The sequence below is a fragment of the Bubalus kerabau genome, chromosome 23 (genome assembly GCF_029407905.1).
Source record: "Bubalus kerabau isolate K-KA32 ecotype Philippines breed swamp buffalo chromosome 23, PCC_UOA_SB_1v2, whole genome shotgun sequence".
Lineage (NCBI taxonomy): Eukaryota > Metazoa > Chordata > Mammalia > Artiodactyla > Bovidae > Bubalus > Bubalus kerabau.
The window spans coordinates 24,727,198-24,745,972 of NC_073646.1; the positions used below are offsets into that span (position 1 = coordinate 24,727,198).

General features: G+C 44.1%; 1 protein-coding gene and 1 long non-coding RNA gene across 6 annotated transcripts in view; one reads left to right on the forward strand and one right to left on the reverse strand.

Moving 5' to 3' along the window:
• The window catches only part of HS3ST4 (heparan sulfate-glucosamine 3-sulfotransferase 4), a 496,951-nt gene that overhangs the window by 455,101 nt on the left and 23,075 nt on the right, over positions 1-18,775 (forward strand). The gene's annotated exons all lie outside the window — the stretch shown is intronic.
• Positions 1-18,775, reverse strand: part of LOC129637841 (uncharacterized) — a 32,998-nt gene that overhangs the window by 6,283 nt on the left and 7,940 nt on the right. For 2 of the 5 annotated variants that reach the window (XR_008707599.1, XR_008707598.1), the window contains one exon: positions 18,594-18,710. The exons of the other annotated variants lie outside the window; for them this stretch is intronic. This is a non-coding gene — a long non-coding RNA (uncharacterized LOC129637841). The remainder of the gene's footprint in view (positions 1-18,593; positions 18,711-18,775) is intronic. 5 annotated transcript variants of the gene reach the window in all.

Sequence of the window (18,775 nt, forward strand, 5' to 3'; positions counted from 1 at the left end):
AAGTTCCAGGAGATGGTGAAGGACAGGGAAGCCTGGTGTGCTGCAGTCCTTGGAATCACAAAGAGTCAGACACAACTGAACAGCTGAACAACAACAAAACTTGGGAACCATATCAGTAATACCCATCTCACAGGACTGTGTGAAGACGAGGTAGCATCTTGCAAAGTGATTTCATTCATTTATTCATTCAACAAACATTTATTGAGGGTATTGTATATACCAGACCCTGTGTAGGAATCCAGAGATTTAGCAGTGTTACAGATTACCGGGCCCAGGTACTGCCTTTATGAGGCCTACACTCTGGGCAGCAATAATAACATCCTGCCATTTATTGAATGTTATTTTAACCACACATTGTGCTACATATGAATGATCTCATTAGTCCTTATGAAAAAGATATATATTAGCCCTAATTTAGACATCAGAAAATTGAGGCTAAAAAGCTATGCAACTAACCCTGGGTCAACAGATAATAGATTTCCAATCTGGTAAATCTTTGGGTTTCCTTCTTAGACATTTTTTCCCTCTTAAACTTAACCATTTATTAATATTTTGGGTATTTTCTGAATTCATTTCTCTCATCATTTTCTAACAGTACAGAGCTTCGTTGCATCTTTTAAAACTTCATCCTGCCCAAGAGTGTCCATTTCTTTTTGCCTTGTATCAAGCTAGGATTGCCTGTAGTTTGATTTTTTTAATACTTTGGGGGTCCAATTTTGTTTCCTGGTGGTAATTTCTTTGATCCATTGCATTAAAAATGTAGTTTTTAACTCTCAGTTTTGTAGCTTCCCTTTCTCTCCTTCCTGCCTGCCCAGTTTCTCGTATGAACTTTTTCACAAACTGAGAAAATGAAGGTGGTTTCCCACTTTCAACATTAATAATGACAGAAACTAGTCCACCTCCTTAAATGCTATGGGAATGGTGAATTTCCCACTGTGTATTTCTTGCTGTTGTATGTTGTGTTTGAAAATTTTTCACTTCTTATATAGTTTTGCACTTAACAAATAGTTTTAAACGAAGAAAAATAAAATATTTAATGAAAAGAAAAAACAACCATTGGACCACAGCTTGGATTTGGGTCTTAGGTGGATCAACCTGCCTCTAAAACCATGTTCTTAACCAATAAAGTATGCTGCTCAATTATAGCGGAAAGAATGGTGGAATTCCAGATGCTGTAATTTATGGCTTTGTGCATGTTAGGAAGCAAGATTATTCTGATTAAAACCTTGGAAGTTTGAGTATTCAGCACTGGTTTTATTTTATTTGGTCTTGCTTTTCTGGGGTAGGAGCAGAATCTTTTTAATTCTTATAATGATTGTTTAAAGCCTGTGGTTCATGTTCCAGATACTTCTTTTTTTTTTTTTTTCTTCAGAATTTCATATATGCTGATACAAAAGAATCCTTAGGGCATCTTAGATTGTATATCCTATGTCAACCATGAAGACATTGATTAAAATTCCACAGGGTATAGCAGAGGCCTTTAAAGCCACATAAAAGTTTTTAGTCTCACCCTCCAAAAAGCATACTTTATATATCTATTTAAAGGTAAATAAATACTTTAATGGGGATCTGTAAAACAAGAATATGAGAGATGACTTCTTCTTGGAGGGATCCAGAAAAATCTCAACAAGGGGGTGATCCTTGGGTCTCAAAGAACACATGGGAGGTTTGTAGCCATCTTCATAGCTGTTACTGATTGAACTCTTAGTTTACAGCTGTGATCTACTCAATGTTCTCCTAACCTTGGCACCTACATTTTATAATACTGAGAAGTGAAGCACATGGAGAGTTTCTGGTTAAGTCAAGTTAGGAATAGAGATCCATCCTCCTTTCTTCTGTGACCGATGTTTTGTCCATCTCTACTCCCTTTTATGTCTCCTGTCAGCTGAACCCTGGCTCTTTAAGCCAGCCTTATCCCAGGTGGCTCAGTGGTAAAGAATCTGCTTACGAATGCAGGAGATAAGGGTTTGATCCTGGGGTCAGGAAGATCCCCTGGAGAAGGAAATGGCAACCCGCTCCAGGATTCTTGCCTGGGAAATCCCATGGACAGAGGAGCCTGGTGGGCTACAGTCTATGGGGTCACAAAAGAGCTGGATACAACTTCACAACTAAAAAAACAAAATAGAATCTGTCTTTGGTTATTTGAGGAACAGAACACTGATAGAAGCCTCAATGAAACCTCACAGCAGACAGGCAGTTGAGTGTAGTTGAAAGAGCAGCTGATGGAAAGGCAGACCAGTGCAGGTTCAAATCTCAGCTTTGCCAATTACAAGCTTTCCAACTCCAGAACTATCAACTCATCTCTCTGGCCCTCAATGTTCTCATCTGTAAAATGGGTTTATAAAACAGGTGGTGAACTTTCAATGGAATTTATCTGAGATGTGCCTGGAATGCTGACTCCCCCAGTTAATCCCAATGCTTGTTTGCTCACATCACTCAGGGCCTCTGTTCAAATGTCACCCCTTCATTGAACCCTCCCTCTCAATACTCTATTTTATTTTTCTGTATGGTCCTTATAATTACAAACAAGTGCATCATGTTTATTTGCTTATCTTCTGTTGTCTGATGCACCCATTGGATCGTTGGCACCATGAGGGTAAGGATTGCCATCTGTTTTCCAAACATCTGGAACAATGCCTGACTCATAGCCAAATGAATGAATGCAGGAAGCCCTTGACCTTTAAGAAATATGGGTTCCTTCCTTCACTTTTCTCTCTATCAAGTAATCTTCAGTTGGATCTTTAGGTTTTCTTCTCTGTGTTTTCTGATAACCTGACCACAGTTTAGTTGGGTCTCAGGCATCTGCACATATTGGACCAGATGCAAAGCAGCCACTGCTGCTTCCTTCTCTCCCGCCTTCTTCACCCGCTGCTGTCATTGTCAAGCAAACAATCTTGCTCCAGACCACCTCAATGTACAGGGATGTTTTCCCAAGCCTTTAACGTGGAACGTGTTGACTAACTGTTCTTTAAACACGTTGGGGGTTCCAGTTTCCACACCTGTTTATTTTGTGACACTTGGAAGGGCCAGGATCATGAAGGGTGTGCCAGCGTCTCTTTCACAGATGCCTGATGGGGCTCGAGCTTATGTGATTGGACCATTCAAGTCAGTGGCAGGCATGCTGCTGGCCATGCAGAGTGGGCGCCTCTGAGGGGTTAGATGTATTTACTTACAATGAATAGGATTTCAATCCCCTGGATTTGGTTAGAACAAGCCCCATGCTGCCCCCAGAGAGTTGCATAATGAGCCACCTGCTCACCAGGGACCCTTCCTTTCCCCATAAGGGACAGGCTAGTACCGGAATTGGGATTCAGCCGAACCCAGGCTCCCTAAGGGAACCAAGAACACCTGTCATCCTGCTGAGCCAAGCCCAAATCCAAGACCTACCTATGCCTCTGGCTCCCTCACTCCCCAAATAAATGCTGCCCATTCGGTTTTACTGCTGAGGAACCAAGAGCCAAGAGCCCAGCACCATAAGAAGCGGGCTTGAACGAGGTTCTGCCCTCCCCTGAGAATGAGCGGGTCCATGGTTGCCTTGACCTACTAAGTTGCCCATGTGACCAGCTGGAGAAATGGCTCAGTACCTGAGCAGTATCAGAGCAGTCTGGTGGTTTGGCACTTTCAGCAAGAACATGCAGGGCTCACCAGGGAACGTGATGGGCTGCCTCTCCCAGGACTTAGCAGAGTGCTCAGCACCCACATGGTGTTGACAAGAGATGTCCCCACCAAGACGACAGACTTCTTATGGGGTGGCAGTGCATAGCCCTGGTCTTTGGGGACGTGCCCAGTCTACCTACAATGCCTAGCATTCAGAGAAATTTTATTTAGTGCATGAGTGTTTAGCGTCAAGCCAGTGCACCTGAATTCCATCTCCAAATCTGCCCTTTACTGGCTGTGTGACTCTGAGCAAACTACTTAACCTCTCCAGCACACCTTCTGCATCGGTGGTTGTGATGATCCCTGCCTCGGGGTATAATATAACTATTATGATGTAATATCACGCTATCGGTAGTAGTAGCAGCAACAGCAGTAATGTCTATCCTGCTGGGTTAGGTAGGATAACATGAGTCAACCCACAGGAAGTAATTAACCCAGTTCGTGGCATGTGAAGTGCAAGTGTTAGTCATTAGTCTCTCTGTCGTGTCTGACTTTTTGTGACCCCATGGACTGTAGTCCGTCAGACTCCTCTGTCCACGGGATTTCCCAGACAAGAATACAAGAATGGGTTGCCATTTCCTTCTCCAGGGGATCTTCCCAACCCAGGGATCAAACCCAGGTCTCCTGCATTGCAGGCAGATTCTTTACCATCTGAGGCACCAGGGAAGCCCTCCTGGCATATAGTAAATGCTAAATAAAAGTTACCTAATCGTGGTGGCTGCTGAATGTACTAGCTGTATGTTACCTGTGGTGGTGTTGGGTTGTGAGGGTGACTGGTTGAATATAAAGGTATTTGATTGGTTGTTTATGTTGGTGGTTGATTGTGTTAGAAGTTGGTTGAGATGATTGGTTAGCTTTGATGGTCTTTGATTAACTATGGTTGTGGTTGATGGATGGTTGTGATTGATTGTAATCTTGTCTAGTTGGTTGTAGTGGATGGTTGGTTGAGGAAGTGACCAACCATGGTGATGGCTGGTTTTGTGCCCTGAGGTTTGGTTGGCTATCATGATTGATTGGCTGTCAAGTTGTGTGGTTAGTTATGATGGTATTTGATGATACTGTGGATTATGTTTGGGTTGTTTGGTTGTTGGTGGTATTGGCCGGCTGACTGTACTGTGAATGGGAGGCTGATGAGCTCATTCAACTCTAACTTCAGGTACGATGCCCCAAACACATCCATGTCAGTTATGCTCCATGAATGAGTGAGGGAGGAGTTTGCAGTGTGAGGTCGTCATGGGGGAGGCTGCATATTACAAACCAGCACCTGTGATCAGGGGCTTCAGATCAGATGGTGAATCGCACTTCATCCATCCTGGGTGGGTGAGCAGGGATGCCATGCCTTCTCTAATTAGCCATCACACAGGCCTCTCACTTTCCCTGTTTCATCTAAACTGGAGCAAAACTCTCTTTCTATTTGGCACCCCCAATTGTAAATTATTCTTAGGCCATGTAGGCTACATTTCATGTCAAACCATCCAAAAGACATCCTGTAAATCCACAAAATACATCCAGCCATTTTCTTCTGGTGTAGTCAAGACACACCAATAACGGAAGCTGAATTGCTTCTGAATGGGTCTGCCCTGAGGATCTGTCTTCTCTTGTTTGTTGCCTGCTTGGAGATTTCCTCCAGGGTTCCTGCAGAGGCTCCATGTCTATGTGTGTGGTCTGTGTAAATGTGTGTGTGTGTGTGTGTGTATGCACGAACATGCACACCTGCACACACATGTCCCTAGAATTGCGAATTTTTCTTAGCAGGTATGACAGAGTGGTCCTAGCCCCACTCTCCATCCTATAAGATCTTTATCCAAACCTCTCAGCCCCTCTGAGAAGGTGCATATGAGGAGGCAACCTAAGAACCCCTAGAAATCAGAGCAGGACCGTCTGCATCTCCAGATGGTGCAGGTTGACTTCTTTCAGCTGAAAGGTGGAAGGGCAGCTCCCAGCCTGTGGCAGCTGAGAGCGGAGCAGGTACCACCTGTCAGACCTGACGGAAGGTGTATCTGGCCTGATTCTGCAAGCTGTTGTCAAGCCTGGTGGAGGACGAGGGCTTGATGCCCAAGCCAGAGAGGTTACGGTAGGTCTGTGAAAAGGGACAACTCACCAAGTGTCATTGCAGAGAGTGTCTGAAGAGCAGCTAGAAGGACAAGGACTCTTGAAGGAAAGAGGCAAGGCTGCTCACGTATGCTGAACGCTTCCTTCGTGCCAGGAAGTGGTCTGCTGGCTTTGACAATATGGGCGTATTAATCCTAGAGGCAGGCCTCCCTGGTGGCTCACAGGTAAAGAATCCGCCTGCCATTGCAGGAAACCCGAGTTCAATCCCTGGTCCAGAAAGATCCCACATGCCACGGAGCAACTAAGCCCATGTGCCATAACTATTTCACCTGTGCTCTAGAGCCGGGAAACTGCAGCTACTGAGCCCACGTGCTGTAATTCCTGAAGCCCACTCCCTGTAGAGCCTGTGCTCTACGATGAGAGGCCACAATGAGAAACCCGCACACCACAACTGGAGAATAGCGCCCCCTTGCGGCAACTAGAGAAAAGCCTGTGCAGCAATGAAGACCCAGCACAGCCAAAAATAAATAAAAACCATTAAGAAAATCCTAGAGGCAGCATGTTTCAGGATCGGGCAGACCCCGGATAGGCCTTTTACAATCTGTGTCACTGGAGGCCGGTTGTTTTGTCTCTCATAGTTTTATTTTCCACATGCAAGAAATTGGAACAATGATACTAGGAGATAAGATAGCACACGTGGGCTTTTGTTCCGGTGTGTTGGTAATTTGAATCCTGGATCCCCATGTTTGGACTGTGCAACTTGGAGCAAGTTGCCTAACCTCTCTGTGCTTCAGTTTCTCTGCAGACAAATAGCCCTGCCTACTTGATAGGACCCTGTGAACCCTATGAGAAAACACACAGAGAACAGTTGGCCTAGTACCAGGTTCATTGTAAATATCCCCCCTCTCATTATTATTATTAATTCCACTTTCATAATTGTGTTAATAGTCCTTCTATGAAATTCTATCTGTGAGTAGCAGGCACACTGCCATCACTGAACATCAGTCCCTTCTTTTTCTTTCTCCAAATTTTCCCAACTCTCTTATGGATAATTTTACAGAAAATGAAACTGGGAGTTGGATTAGTTGAGAAACTTTTCCTAGATCACACAACTGGAACATGCAAAGAGCAAGACTTGCCTGGAAGCCATTTGCAGTTCCAGAGTTCTCCTTGAAAAGAAGAATTGAATAAATCACATGAAACCTCCCAGCATTTGGATGTTTATGGTCCTTTCATCCAGCCTGGAGGAGTCATTAATCATTGAGCTGTGTCCACGTTGGCCAGGATTCCCCAAGGTATATGGGCTGAAAGATATTGGGGATGATTGTTTATAAAGCCTTTAGGGCCCTACCTAGAGAACGGCCCATTCTTTTCATTCTGCAGAGGAACATGGAAAGGGCACATCTAATTTCCTCCAGGAAAAGGAGCATCCTCGAGAATCAGTAAAAGACACCCAAAATGCCAACATAAAGACGTAAAAGTGGCAAGATTCATAAAAGGAACCTGAGGGTCCTGCACTGCCACACGGCATCCCTCCCCATGGAGAGCCCAGGGAGCCATGTGGAAGATTGGTACCACCATCCAAAGAGTATGCAATCAGAGTCGTAAGAGGTCTTAATTTGGAGATGCCAGGCCTCCAAGCAACAACAAGAAGAATCAGTTACACTGAGTTATAAGAATAGTGGAATGGTGCCAGAAAGAGCTAATGGATCCTCCGCCAGCCTGGGCCCCCTTCCCCTGGCCCTAAGAATGCATCAGGGAACTTGTGAGGAGCCTGTGTTAAAGATGAGGTCATAGAATGGAGTCAAGTCGCATTTATTAGGCTAGCTTCTAGAGTGAGCACGTGAGACTCACTCAACATCCAGAGTGAGCATTACCCTGGAGAATTCCTTAAATCACCCTTAAAGTACAGTCTATGAGGTTTTATTATACAACCCTGTAAAGTTTTTCTTAGACACATTAAAGTTTGAGAACCATGAAGCTAGACTAAAGAAAGAAGCAAAAGCAATGTCTATATGCAGATGTCTGCACATTTAAATCACTCTGCCTTTTGGATAATTAACCAATTCCTAATAAAGAAGAGGAATAGATGGGAAATTATGAAGTGTGCATGTGGTTTTTTTTTTCACTTGGAATGTTTCCCTTGATCTATGGTCATATTAAGCCTCTATAACTTCAGTAGATGTTGTCAGGTGTGTTGTTGTGTGGATTAATCAACAGATATATTGAAAACATCTAGCATAGGATCTGGCACATAGAGATATTCAATGAATGCTTGCTGGATATAAATCATGCCTGATCAGATCCACATACAGGTTTGTTTTTAAAGGAGCAGAGAACATGACCACCTGCTTCCAGCCTTTCCAAGGTGGTATTTGTTATTGAAGCCCATCTTTCATGTCCTTGGGCATTGGTTTCCTGACACCTTAGGTACACATGACGACCAGCCTTTGCTCCACTTTTGCTGTTGGAGACCCCTGTGCAAAGGACAAACTGAAGGAAGTGCTACTAAGCCACAGATATGGGTGCAAAAGGAAGATAGCATGTCCTAAGGAGATGCCAAAATGAAGTTAGTAATGGAATATTTGGGTTGCCACCCAAAAGAGTAACTGCAGTAATCCCAGCCAGTAATTCCAATATCAAGAATAGGTAGGAAGGAAGAAGAGAAGGAATTAGGGATGAAGTTTCCATCATGTGCCAAGAATTTTATAGAATTCAAACCAAGGACTCCAAATCTAAGTGAGACCCAGGAAGCAAACATTTCAAGAATTCATTTTCAAGAAACATGTGTTGAGCATCTGCCATGTGCCAAGTACCGCCCTGGGTTTGGGGACACAGTTGTGATCAAAGAGATGAAAACCCCTGCCCTCATGGAGCTTAAATTCTACTGAAGGGTCACGTTAGACAGGGCTTCCCTGATGTCTCAGTGGTAAAAGAATCCACCTACAATGGAAGAGGTGCAGAAGACACGGGTTCGATCCCTGGATCAGGAAGATCCCCTGGAGGAGGACATAGCAACCCACTCCAGTATTCTTGCCTAGAGAATTCCATGGACAGAGAAGCTTGGTGGGTTACAGTCCACAAAAGAGTTGGACACAACTGAAGTGACTTAGCACGTATGCATGTCATAGAATTAGAAGTGATAGAGTAGTGGGAGGTCAAAGGTTTTGGATAAAATCTGGAAATGCTGAGTTGAGGTCCCTGATGATTATATACATGTTCTGAGCATCATTGCATGGGGAAACCAGAGTCTTCTCAAAAAGACAACAGAATGGGGTAGGCACAGGAAATTATATTTTTGGACCTCTAGGCTCCTCCCTCCTCCTGAGGTATTATTGTTCGGGGATGTCTTTGTCTTGTGCTTGATCCTATTCATGGCTGCATTTCCCTTGGCAGGAAAAACAAACAAACAAACATGGTGGAGAATTGGCCATAAGAAGTTTCTCCACAGGACAATTCCCAGCTCTGTTTGGCTTACAGAGTGAAGTGATGTGAATTGGATCAGCCAATAAGCATAGGGCTATCACTAGGAGACCGGCCACAGCTAAGCAGTGTGACTCCCACTGCTCTTTGTTAATCATCACTACCCCAAGGCATCTTATCTGATGATCATTAGGTCTAGTGGGGTAGAGGCTCTAGGTGCTGACTCTAGAACCTGTGATGGAAAGTGAAAGTGAAAAGAGCTTCCCCGGGTGGTTCAGTGCCTGCCAATGCAGGAGATGTGGGTTCAATCTCTGGGTTGGGAAGATCCCCTGGAGAAGGAAATGGAAACCCACTCCAGTGTTCTTGCCTGGGAAATCCCATGGACAGAGGAGTGGTGGGCTACAGTCCATGGGGTCACAAAAGAGTCAGACATGACTTAGGGACTGAACAACAATTCAGTAGAGAAAGGAATGGGGTGTCTCTGAGCGTAAAGAGCAGAAACTATGGAGGGGCCAAGTAGATATCTGGGAGAAGAACATTCCTATCTATTATATCATGTCATTTTCACCACAATGGTACCCATAACACATTATCCTCCCCAGTGTTATGTGTGAAAAGGTGTGATTACTTAACACTGGGTGCTTGCTTCAAGCCCACAGAGTGGCAGCACATTTGGGACAAGTCTGGTTACCCTCAGCCACAGATGCCCTCTCAAATGCTCCAGATCCATGCCCATGAGCAAGTGCCTTCTTGGTTCCCCAAGGCATCTAAACATGACTTAGTTGCCCTAGATTTTGAGGTGAGCAGGGCTCATTATGGTATGTTTGAGTCACCCATTTTCACCTTCCCTCCCACCTCTTCCCTAATAGCTCAGTTGGTAAAGAATCCGCCTGCAATGCAGGAGATCCCAGTTTGATTCCTGGGTTGGGAAGATCCCCTGGAGAAGGGAAAGGCTACCCACTCCAGTATTCTGGTCTGGAGAAGTCCGTGGACTGTGAAGTCCATGTGGTCACAAACATTCACTTCACTTCCACCTCTTACCAATGCGTGGTGCAACCATACAACAAGGAGAAAACTTTTCCTCTCTGATTTTGAAAATGAATCCCCTTGTATTATTTTCATGCCTCATAAATCTCTGCAGCTAAACTGGAATCATCTGGACAGGTCTTGAAAAAAAATGTACTTGAACCATCACGTGGCATCGTGGAGAGCCTCATTCTTCCCACAACTCCTGCATTAGCCTTCTCATTGTCACCCCCCTATTTCCTGCGAGCCTCTTACTAGCTTTAGGAGCTATTTAAGGAGCTACAATTATCCCCATTTTGCAGATAGGGCAGGAGGAGCTCCCCAGCTCAGTCAGGGCCAAAGGCAAGAGATGAGGGCTGGGTCTAACCATCTTCCAGTTGTGTAAACAGCACCAAGACCAAGCTGCCATCTTTCTCCTTATATAGCCTCTCACTTCTATTTTCAAATTCCCTCCACCCCAACTGGAGCTTGAGTGGACTCTTCAAAATTGACCCCCTTCAAGGCATCCTTTTACTTTAAGGGCTTTCTATTTGAAGTGGGAGATAGATGGATCCCAGGCTGAGCTGCTCCATCCAGTCTCCTGCTGACCCTTGAGATAAGAGACCAGCAGGAGCAGAGAACTGACTAAGTCAGACAAAGTGATCATATTTTTCTCATTCATGTGGTCCATGGGATTTCTCAGCCCACATGCATGCGAAAAAGGTCCTCAGAGGCGGTAAGGGGACAAAGGAGGGAGGAGCTGCCAGCCCGTACTATGTCCTGCCAACCTCGTGGAAACACTCATGCTGGAATTCATCTTGGCTGAGAGATACACAGGAACACCAGGAAGGGTCTTTGAGTCAGGCCAGACATGGGCACAAGCAAGATGATTGGCCAAAGACAGCCCAGAAGACTGCCCCACGTAGGCAATCCAACCCACTTCTACTGGGTACAGCGCCCTCTGAGTTCACCCATGTGCTCTTCCACATGTTCTTTGCTTCTGTGTTTAGTCGCTCAGTCGTGTCCGACTCTTTGTCACCCCATGGATTGTAGCCCGCCAGGCTCCTCTGTCCATGGGGGTTCCCCAGGCAAGAATACCGGAATGGGTTGCCATGCCCTCCTCCAGGGGTTCTTCCCAACCTAGAGATCGAACCCAGGTCTCCCACATTGTGGGCAGATTCTTTACCAGCTGAGCTACCAGGGAAGCCATGAATACTGGAGTTGGTAGCCTATCCCCTCTCCAGGGGATCTTCCCAACCCAGGAGTCGAACCCAGGTCTCCTGCATTGCAGGGAAATTCTTTACCAGCTGAGCTACTAGCGAAGACCTTCTTTTCTAATAAACCCTTTATCTGTTTCACAGTCTTGGGATTTTTTGCTGAATTCTTTCTTCAAAGAAGACAAGGACTGAGGTCTTGCTTCCAGTGGACTCGCCCCCCAAATCATAATGAAATCCAGACTGCTGGGCCCTACCTGAACCCCACCTTCCCCTCCAGCCTTTCTCCTACTGGTTATGCTGTGGCCAGTTGGCTACTTTTTATATCCTTGACTCGGGGCCCAAACACATGCTACCCCTTATACCTGGAATGCTACTGCCTCTGACTGTTCTTGGGCTTTGTTTTCTCTTCCTTTCAGTTCAGTTCAGTCGCTTAGTCGTGTCCGACTCTTTGTGACCCCATTTCTCTTCCTTTAGATCTCAACCTAAATGTGTCACCTTTGCAGGGAGGTTTCCTGACCCCTCCTTCATTAAAATTTATAATTTGTTAGTCCTTTATTTTGTGATGTGTTTACCTGTGTTCGTGGCACCCTATCACCTCTGGAGAGTAGGTTCCATGGTGGCAAGAAGGTGGCTATCATCACACTGCCCAGAATCTGGGTGGTGCTTAGTAAACACTTGTGGAATAAATGCATGAATTTAAACATATGGGTGAAATGAAGCATTATGTTGGTTACTTATATTATTAATCATTATGTCCCACTGTCTTCTTTTCCATAGGATTCCTGGTTAGTTGTCCTGATACTTTTCATTTATATGCATAGTATTTAAGTATTCATGGTTTAGTCATTAAGTCGTGTCCGACTCTTGCAACCCCATGTACTGCAGCCTATTAGGCTCCTCAGTCTATGGATTTCCCAGGCAAGAATACTGGAATGGGTTGCCATTTCCTTCTCCAGGGGATCTTCCCAACCCAGGGATCGAACCCAGGTTTCCTGCATTGCAGGCACTCTCCTGCATTTCAGGTGGATTTTTTTTTTTACCGACTAAGCCACCAAGGAAGCCCATTTTAGGTATTGAAGTTCTTCAATTAATGGTTATTGAATGGATGTGGGGATGGATGCATGCATGGATGGATAGAAAGATGGATATATACTTTTTACTTTGTGATCTCATAGATTTTTTTCTTTTTTTCATAACCAAATGACCAAGCTATATTATTTTTTAATTACTTAATTTATGGCTTCCTCAAGCCTTAGTTGTGGCAGGTGAGATCTCCCTTGTGGCATGCAGGATCTTTTGTTACAGTGTGCAGGCTCTTTGTTAGAGCACACTGGCTTCTCTCTAGTTGTGGTGTGTAGGCTCAGCAGTTGCAGCACCCAGGCTTAGTTGCCCCAAGGCATGTGTGATTTTAGTTCCCCAACCAGGGATTGAACCTGCATCCTCTGCATTGGAAGGTGAATTCTTAACCAATGGACCACGAAGGAAGTCCCCAAGCTATATTCTTTCTGTGATTGCCCCTTTTCCTTTTTGCGATATTCTATCACCTTTCGAAATGTGTCTCAAGATTGTATTCTCCCAACAGGCAAGAGATTCTTCTGTGACCCCTACTGGAGGGGCTCTACCACAATACCAGGGTTTTTTTGAAAGTATTACCTTTTATGGGTATCTGTTCCCTTCTTCCAAAGATATAAGTAAAACCAGTTGTGTACTACAAAACCATATTGCATCTACGAGCACTCTTAGTTTACATTCAGTGGTTCAATTCAGGGTGAATGGGTCAATATAACAATTCTGAAACTGGCCTATGACACTTGAAAGCCTAAAGTCATGCAAAAATCCAGTTTCTATAATCTTGGCTCAGTCTCGCAAGGATTTTTCTATCAAGAAGGCCTCCAAGGTATTTGACATCATCATCACCTAGGATCCTGAGTTCTGATATTCCCTACCTGCTGGGGCATTTGTCACTGATCCTCCAGGCTCACAAATGGTGGTTCTTTGAATTCTCTGTGTTGCTGCAGGGAAAAGCCTCTGGGTTTCTTGAGGGTCCCACCACCATTCCTCTTTCTTTCTTTATCCCCTGCTGTTACCATTTTCTTCATATCCGTTTCCTCACATGGTAACAAATCAAGCAAAGCAAAATACCATTCCTAGAAACAGCTCTCCCTTGGGCGGCATGAGGCTCATTATCCCATTCAAGATCTGGTACATACGAAACAAATACATCGCACCTCCACCCGTCAATCGCCATGCGTTATGTAGACCTGCCATCTCTGTTGTATAATGTTCGGTGATTTACTGTCTCTGGGTTTTTGCTCATTTGCTCCTGTTCTTTGTTACTAGGTGTCAGAATCTGTTTCTGTTTGGACAGGCTAATACAATAGGAGTTTATTTTATACTTACAACAGCAGTCAAGGGATTGTAGATTACTGGGCGAGAGGAGAAAAGGTTTCCTCCACACAGTGATTCAGGAGCTCAGGCTCATAGAGGCTCTGATGCGGTAAGTAAGCTCTGTAGCTGCTAAGACTAGTCTAGGATGCAAACATCCATCAGGCAGAAGAAGAAAGACCATGGACATTATGAGTGGGGAACTTTTATGGGGCAGACCTGGCAGTGAATATATCACTTGAGCTTATATCCTCTTGGCCAGAACTCAATCACATGACCACAGTTAACTGTCAGGGAAGCTGAGAAGTGCGCCCTAGTTATCTGCCCAGAAGAAAGAGAAAATGAGTTTGGGGCAGTAGCTAGCCTAACTCTGCCACCCAAAGTTGGCTGTTGTTACATAATTGCCTTGTTTAATCCTCACAATAGCAAAGAAATCTGGTCATCACTATCATCAGTGAAGACACTGAGGCCCAAGACATAAACTGCAAGAGAACACACCACCGTTACCGTTAATATGTCATAGGATCTAGATTTGAACTTAGATCTATGTGATTCCACCTCAGTTTTCTTCTCAGAAATTACAGTTCTTCTCTAAGAAAAAGATCCCACTCTGGCTGTCATTGAAATTGCCACGAGAGCTGTAATGGAGCATAATCTCCCCCCGCCATTGGCTTCATTGGATAGATAGACAGGAGTTACATTTGCCATCTTGGTTGGGAAGTTCTTATCTACCTACCCTATCTCCTATATCTCCAGATGTCATCTCTGTAAATACATTGACTTTATTCCTTCAAAGAGTCTGTCTGGCTACTTTATTTGATCTCCATGAATGAGATTTTTGGTACATGATTAACCCAAACCTTCCAAGCTCTATTAATCTAATGCTATTTTATCAAACAATAAGTTCACCTAATGACCATATCCTTTAAAATTCAATACCTTTGCGTGTTCTACATCCATTTGTGTATCCTATACTCTTTACCCCTGGAAACCAAATTTTAAAAATTGAGTTTTTATCAGTGTCACTAAAAGCTACATAAAGTATTTGAAAATAGATAAAATATAATACAGTGCCCACACCAATAGAGAGAAAGCCCAACTTTCATAAAATGTGCAAATCTGATAAATACATACACACACAAACATACACTACAAACACAAAGCTAAATTGGAATGCTTTTAAACATATCATTTAGACCTTAAAGTGCTGTTAATGAGGGTTTTGGGTTTTTTTTTTAGTTTTTTTTTTAATATGTTTGACTAGATTTAGAACTCCTCAAAGGAAGTATGAGTTTTATGACCTGACCACTAGGTGGGTTGCTCATTAAGAGAAGTTGATTTAGATGAACTGGCTTCTGTTAAACCAACTGTAGACCTAAGCATTATCTTGTATGAAGGTGTCCCTTCTTCTGGTACCCTAACTGTAACCAATTAGTCACCCTCCCTAAATATGTCAGGGACCAGACTGTCTTCATGAAAGCCTGAGAACCCAGACTTTCTCTCACCAACCCATTCCAGTCTCTACATGTCTCCAGGTTTAATGGTGGTCGTGATTGACTTGGTTGACAAAGGTCAATATGCCAGTAAGATGAAGTCTCCTTAGCCTCACTCTTTTGACTCTATTAAATGACTGAAACATGACTGTTTTGGGGGCTGGGAGCACTTGTTAAAGAATTAGCTGATCTCTTCTTTTGAAAGCTCAGTCGGGGCTCATGGAGAACCCAGGACTCCGTTCTCAGAACTTCTCTCTGTTTTCACCACTCCTTTTATGAGTTCAGCCACTTTCAAAGCTTTAAGCATTTCCTGTATCCTGGTTTTCACCCGACAGCTCTCAATCCAGACATATTAATTCTTGGTTTATAAATCCAACTGCCTCTTCAACATTCTCACTTGGATATCTAAGAAGCACTACAAAATTAACATGTCTAAAAGCAAATTCTTTGTTTTTCAACTCTTCAAACTCCACTCCTCTTGAGTCTTCTTCCTCTTTTCAGAAAACCTTGGCTCTGCTCTTCCTTTTATTTAGGACAAGAATCTTAGAGTCATCCTTGGTTCTTCTCTTTCTTGCATGCCTTCAATTCAATCTATAAGCAAAGGCTGATGTTGTTGCCACATGTCTTTACAACTCTTTTGCCCAAGCCTCTATCGACTTTCACTGTGATGATTTCCGTAGCCTCTTAATTGGTCTTCCTTCAGTACTTACCCCCAGAACCTCTTCCCAACACAGGAATCCCCATGATCTTCCCAATGTGTAAGGCTGACCAAGTCCTTCTCCTCCTCAAAGCCATCTACTGGCCCCTGCTTGCGTGCATGTGTGCTAAGTCGCCTCGGTCATGTCCAGCTCTTTGTGACTCTGTGGACTGTAGCCAACCAGGCTCCTCTGTCCACAGGATTCTCCAGGCAAGAACACTGGAGTGGGTTGCCGTGCCCTCCTCCAGGCTCCTCAGTTCAGTCCAGGTCAGTTCAGTTGCTCAGTTATGTCTGACTTTGGACTGCAGCGCACCAGCCTTCCCTGTCCATCATCAACTCCCAGAGCTTGCTCAAACTCCTGTCCATCAAGTCAGTGATGCCATCCAACCATCTCATCCTCTGTCACCCCCTTCTCCTCCTGCCTTCAGTCTTTCCCAGCATTGGGGTCTTTTCCAGTGAGTCAGTTCTTCACATCAGGTGGCCAAAGTATTGGAGTTTCAACTTCAGCATCAGTTCTTCCAGTGAATATTCAGGACTGATTTCCTTTAGGGTTGATTGGTTTGATCTCTTTGCAGTCCAAGGTCCAGGCTCCTCGCTTACTCAAAATCCAAAGATATTACAAAGGCCTTAAGGCTCTACATTATCTGGACCTCCCTGCTTTCCTGCCCTGATCCTCTCCCACTCTTTCAATCTCACACTTCTTTTTAGTCACTCTGCCCCCTCCCTCCTTGAGCACACCAGACACACGTTCACCCCAGAATTTTGCAAGGTCTGTTTCCTCTACCTTTCTCTATGTGGCTTACAACCAGGCTTATTCTGTAACCCTATTCAGATCCTACCTCTGACCTTGTCTTATGCTTTAAGGCATCCCAGGTTGCACTCAGAGAATTGCCTCTATTGCATTGTATGTAGTTTGGGACTGTCACTCATTTGAATGATAAACTGGAGCCATCAGATGTTTTCTACCAGGACTTTGGATCTTTAGTGGGTTGGTATGTAAAAGGAGAAGAAGAGGAAGAGAAAGAACAAGGGAAGTCCCTGGCTGTTCAGTGGTTAGGCCTCGGGGCTTTCATTGACAAGGGACTGGGGTTTGATTCCTAGTCAAGGAACTAAAATCCCAGGGGCTCTTTGGTGAAGCCTAAAAAGAAGATTTTTGTTTTGAAGAAGGAAAGGAGATAAATAAGGAACAAAAGAAGAATCAAATGGAGAAAGGGAGACAGTTGAATCTGTCCCAAGCCTATGGTGATGCCTTAAAAAACAACAACAACAAAAAAAAACTATAGATCAGGTCCTATAGCCTGTGTTCCCAATTTTCCCCATTTCCTACCATTTCCAAGCCTATTCACAAGCTATTCCTTATGAATCACCTCATACACACTTTGAATAAATTCCCTATTTATGATAGCTAGCCAGAAGCTTTTCCTGTTGAAAATAAGTGTTCTAAATGATGAACCAAAAAGTATACATATAACTTGAAGGAAAAGCAAGAGTTGAACGTTGAAGGGTGTGAAGTTTAAATAACCCGAAGGGGCTTCATTCATGATCATGAAACTCAGACCAAGACTCTGTTTAGAACAGGGACAGTGCATTCAGCCCCTGCCTTTGGATAATTTTGGGAATATTATTAACAACAAACCAGTCCATCCTAAAGGAAATCAACCCTGAGTGGTCATTGGAAGGACTGATGGTGAAGTTGAAGCTCCAATATTTTGGCCACCTGATGCAAACAGCCGACTCATTGGAAAAGACCCTGATGCTGGGAAAGATTGAGGACAAGAGGAGAAGCGGATGACAGAGGACAAGATGGTTGGATAGCATCACCGATCAAGGGACATGAGTTTGAGCAAGCTCTAGGAGATGGTGAAGGACAGGGAAGCCTGTTGTGCTGCAGTCCATGGGGTCGCAGAGTTGAACACGACTGAGTGACTGAACAGCAACAACAACAGTTAACAACAGTGAGGCTGGGTAAAAATCCAGACCAATGACCTGCTCAGAAACAAGAAAAATGTAAGCGGAAAAGAATAGAACCAGATACCAGATAACTTTGTTCAGGTGCTTGTCCCCCAGCACAGATGTGGAGGGAGAGAGAGATCTCCTGGGAACTGTTCCCAAGCCTCTCTCCTGAACCTTCACTGTGTCATCTCCTCTGCTGGGGGCAGAAGGATTTGAAGTGCCCTGTGTGCAAGAACTTAGGCAAAGAAAGCCAGCAAGTATATTTCACTTCAGTGCTGCTCTCCTGCTTGTCACTGCTGCTTTTGCCATTACAGCCCTTGATTATCTAAAATGTTCTTTTTTGTCTTCACAGTTTAGACTAGGTCACCTCTCTTCACCATCCCCCCAAACTCTCACGGGTTAGTTATTCCCTGCTCCATGGTGCCTTGAATAGATCTTTGTCTACAGCAGCCCTCATCCCACGGAAGAATGAAAAGAGCCTAGTGTAGAGTCAGAAAGTTCTGGCTTCAAATCTCAGCCTGGTGGCATGTTGTTTGGATATATTTGGGGGTTACTCTCTGAGCCTCATTTTTTAGTAAAATGGATAAAATCATAGAGCTTATTTTCCAGAATTAAAAATTAAATAATTTGTTGTAGAAATCACCAAGCACAGACCTACATCATAAAGCAAATGAAATAGATGCTTAATCATAATTAACCTCCTCTTCTTACTTGTTTACATATGAAATGGAAACATTGATGGGGTTAAGGGAGCTGCCTTGTTGGAATCCTGCTCATTGTGTGACCTCCGACCAGTCATTGAACTGTCTGGAGCCTCACTTTTCTTATCTGTAAAACAGGGATAAAAGTAATTTTCACTCCAGAGGATTGTTGTAAGGGTGAAATGGGTTTAA